Source organism: Equus quagga, chromosome 10 (assembly GCF_021613505.1).
Source record: "Equus quagga isolate Etosha38 chromosome 10, UCLA_HA_Equagga_1.0, whole genome shotgun sequence".
NCBI classification, from domain to species: domain Eukaryota; kingdom Metazoa; phylum Chordata; class Mammalia; order Perissodactyla; family Equidae; genus Equus; species Equus quagga.
In genome coordinates this window covers 112,829,742-112,834,208 of record NC_060276.1, presented here as the reverse complement: position 1 = coordinate 112,834,208, position 4,467 = coordinate 112,829,742, and the positions used below count along the sequence as shown (strand labels likewise).

Here is a 4,467-nt window from a genome sequence, read left to right as displayed (position 1 = left end):
GCTGAAGTGGGTGAAGAAAAAAGGTTTATTGCTTGCACAAGCAATGGAGAGCACTGGGGATCGCTCCCAAAGCAGTGCCCCCCAGCTTACTGCCGCTGGAGACTTTGCAGAGGATATGTTACAACTGTGTAACAACTGGGCCTAATCAGGGTGCATGTGCAGGCCTTACATAACGAGTTCAATGCCATTACATAAGGGACTCAATGCAACATGCCATTACATAACAGGTGCAGGGGAACTTTTGGACACTTAGAGCTGGAGCAGTTTACAAGGGTCCTGCTGCAACCGTGTTGGTAGGATGGCAACATCTGCAAAACTGAGGACATCAACTTCCGAAAAATAGCACATTTAGTTTTCTTCTTGTCTGGAAAACATTTGACAGACTATGTTTAGTTATGGATCAGATTTTCATTAACCCTTTCCTTGCCTGGTTTCTGGTAACAGAATCTTTAATACCTAGCAACTTTGACCTCTTTTTCCTCCATGAGTGATGCAATACAAGTTTATAGAATATAAAGACGAAAATTCTAATTAGTTGAAGGGAGTCAAACTAGGTCAGTTCTTCAATGTTTTTTGTCAGTAAACAAGTTCGTGGAGCAAGAGAGAGAGAGAGACCATCTATCTAACTTGTGTCAGCTTGCTAACCACACACATCCAACAACAAAAATCTCCCAAACTCCCCTTCCAGGGAAAAATCTTGTGACCCACACTCCTCTTGCATTGTCAAATCAATTAGGTAAAGAAGTGAATAGTGGAAGGGACCAGAATATACAAATATTCGTGTGTCAGTTGGCTAGTGTCCAAGTAATAGTTATTTCAGAAAAAGTACCTTTCCTCATTCTTTCTTCAAGTGCTGACTATAAGCTACACTCTGATATGTTTGTCTGCCTCATTTATGTTTTGGAACAGCCTAAGAATCAATTGTAGGATCTTCTGAGAACACTTTTTCGAAAACTTTTGGATTTCTTAAGGCTTACCACTTTAAGTCAAGATAGAATAATTCCATAAGAGCACTCGTTAATAACTGGCTGGTATTAGCAGTTGCAGAGATAAATTCCTATTCCATCACTCCTTGACTATGATTACGACATACGATTTTTAGGTAGCATTTCCTTAGTGACTCTGTGGATTGCTTGTGGCAATTTAGTACATGACACTTTATGTATTTTTTTCTTTTGGCAAATTAACTCTAATGTTCTTATATGTTTTATTGCATAATTTTAATTATTATGTGTTTTAAAATAAAGGAATGAATATTTCTCCCCCTCCCTATTTTCAACAGATTTGTATTTCATAAACCTTTACTCATATTTCCCAGGAGAAGTATCCTGCATGGATAAAAAATAGGTTTTTTTCTATAAAAGAAAAATTCATTGAAGCTCAGACTAGAACTCACTCTTTATTGCTCATTTATGCCTCATTTTCACTAGTGTTCTAAAATTGTCTCTTACACTTGTGAGAAACTCTTTCAAATATAACCTTTCTAGAGCGGAATGAAAAGACTACATTAGATGCTTTACCTGAAAATGACTCCCTAAAGAGCAGGAGATTATTTAGTGATTGCGGGCCCAGCAAATCATAACACTGAGATGCTTCTCTTGGAAAATAAAACTAAATCTAACCCACAAAATATATTGAGAGGTCACTAAAAGTCCCTCCCGTCTCCAGGGGCCTGTATCTTGTAAGACCCATGCGCTGGACCCCATATACAGAGAGGAATTAAGAAGAGCTTCCTCAATACCGCCTTTTCCCGCTATTGCTTCATATTTAGAGATGACAGAGGCAGTATTTAGCAAGATTAAGGAGAAAATTTAAATTAAAAGAAATTCCTGTTATTTCACAATATCACAGCTGTTTTCATTTTTCGTTTACCCGTTTGTCCTTTGCACATTCGTTTTCTCATCGTCATCACGACAATCTGTGATTGTGCTTATGCGACCTGTTTATTTCCACTTTACGTAAACTTTTAAGGAAAACTATTATTTCGTGCTATCTCTCTCCGGAACGAAGGCAGAGGACAGCAGGAATCGCCAACCCCAAGAAATACCGTGCTTTATTGAAGGCGGACAGGGGGTCAGGGAGCGGGTGAGGGCGCGGCGGACCGCGACCTCGAGGCTCCGCCTCCCAAGGGCCCCGCCCCGCCGCCCTGGGCTCCACCGCCCAGGCCCCGCCCCGCTGCCCCGGGCCCCGCCCCGGCCCGTCGCCATGTTGTTTCCTCGGTGCTGGACGGCAGCAAGTGGAGTCGCGCCCTGGCAGCGCTGCGTTGCTGCCGCCGCCGTCTTCTGCCCGCCGAGTCCTCAACCCTCTCTCTTTCCTCCCTGCACCCGTCCGGGCTGGCCCGGAGCTCCCCGGCGTCTTCCGTGTGGCCGCGAGGTGAGCGGGGCGCGGACTCCCGTCGGAGTCGGCCGGGGACCAGGGCGGGGGGCGCGGGCGTCAGGGCCTGGAGGGAGGCGTGCGGGCCCCGAGGGCGGCTGGGCCTCCAGCAGCTGGGGCGGGGGGCACGAGGCCTGCGCGGGAGGGGGAACAGCTTGTTGTTCGCTGCCTCGTATTGACTGACGCAGGAGGAAAGAGGGGTTCCCGCATCCACACACCCGGGGAGGGGGACACACACCCAAATACGCGAGAGACACCCAGACATCCTGGGGATACACACACGGGGACAGACACACACACACCTGGAGAAAGGGAGATCCACAAACACCCCGGGGCACGCGACCCCCCTGGGAAAGAGATCCAAGAACACCTGGGGACCCACACACACCCAAACACCCGGGGAGAGAGACACATACACACAAACACCCCAGGAAACACACACGCACACGGAGAAATGCACACGGAGAAACACCCGTCACCCGGGGGCACACCGGCACGCCCCAGCCCACCCAAACCAAACCCTAGCCTCGAATGGTTAATGTCGAGAAGGCGAAGGCGCTCACGCAGTTTGATTTTGGCGACCTCTGACCTGCTGCCCAGGTGAGCATTTGCCACTATGTTGTGACCACTCAGGTGAGGAGTTTGGAATGTAAAGCCACTCCTAGGGGCTGGAGGCGGTTTGGGGCATTATCTGATTCCAACTCTGGCTAAGGTTTCAGAATCGTGTTCCTTTCTTTCTTCCAACTTAGTACGTAGAGGCAAGATGAGAATTTAAAGTGCAGACCAAAGGGCTGTGGAGGTATTAGTTGGTTTTGTTGCTGTTTTTTCTTTTTAAGTGATGACACATCCCGTGACCACGGTTCTTTTGAGGAATGATTTTTCTGCTAGTTTCCAAATTGTCACGTGACTATATCTTTTTGTAGAATTTCAGCGTCCTGATAATAGAGTTTGCTTTTTAAAAACTGAAATTTTTTTTTACATGTTTGTCTTTCTGTCTCTGGCACCATTGTAATAGAAAAATCCCTAAATTTCCTGTAATCTCAAAAGCTGTTCGTTAGACAAGGCTGTAGAGATGAAGGAAATTCAGAACTGTTCAGTCAGGGACTTTTAAGAAGTCTGTTCTTAGTTTGTCTTTTAAAGCTAATGTTGAGGTCATCATCACTATTTGTCTAGGACTCTCAGTAACTTATTGAGATTCCCAAATCTAGGACAATGGTTTGGCAGTCTGTTGCTTTTTTATTTTTGTGTAGACATTGTAGTAAATTCCCCTTGTTTATATTAAGAAGTTTCTGGCATGTTGACTTATTTATTTTGGAGAGTTTTGTGATTTGGGGATATTTTTGGTCTCTCATTTGTGAGGTTAGAGTAACCCGAGGAAAACGAAGTTGAACATCATTGGCCTTGACTCCGAGCTGGGTTTTTGGAGAAATACTTGGGAAATACTTCAGTGCTAGTCCCTCTTTTCCAACCTGTGTCTACTCTTCGTTTCTTTCTATCTCAGCTGCTTCTTCCGTCTAGACTGCGGTACTCTGGGGGCCTGAAGATAGGTTCCTTTGGTTGTAGAGCTTAATTTTTAGCCTCCTGTCATTTCTTACCAATTCTTGGGCAGCCGCTCTGGCACTGGATGTTGTGTGCATGTAAATCCTGTACATGTATCATTTCGTTGAATTCTCACAGCATTTCTGTGGTATTAGCTCCATTTTACAGATGAGGAATTTGCTGGGGCGTAGGAGAGTTAGATGTTGCCCATGATCAAACAGGTGGCGAGAGGGCCGCCAGGATTCCACGAGGCCTGTGTGAGTTGAGAGTGGTAGTTCTCAACTGGGGAACGTTTGACAATGTCTGCAGGCATTGGTTCACACCTGAGAGGGAGTGCGGCTGGCATCTGGTGGGTAGAGGCCAGAGAAGCTGCTCAACATTTCTACCACATACAGGACAAGTCCCATACGACAGAGTTGTCTGGCCCAAACTGTCGCTGGTGCCGGGGTTGAGAAACCCTGCTTTACAGCAGTCTGTTTCAGCTCCTCTGTAGTTCTTCAAATGCGAGGCCATCTTCCCATTTAGGATACCTCCTTGTCATTTTAAGAAAGAGCG

At 46.0% G+C, this 4,467-nt stretch overlaps 1 protein-coding gene across 2 annotated transcripts in view; it reads left to right on the top strand.

The window, feature by feature from the left end:
* Positions 1-2,204: 2,204 nt before the first annotated feature.
* Positions 2,205-4,467, top strand: part of RAB9A (RAB9A, member RAS oncogene family) — a 21,076-nt gene continuing 18,813 nt past the window's right edge. For both annotated transcript variants that reach the window (XM_046673835.1, XM_046673836.1), the window contains exon 1: positions 2,205-2,373. The gene's annotated coding sequence lies outside the window, so the exon portion shown is untranslated. The remainder of the gene's footprint in view (positions 2,374-4,467) is intronic.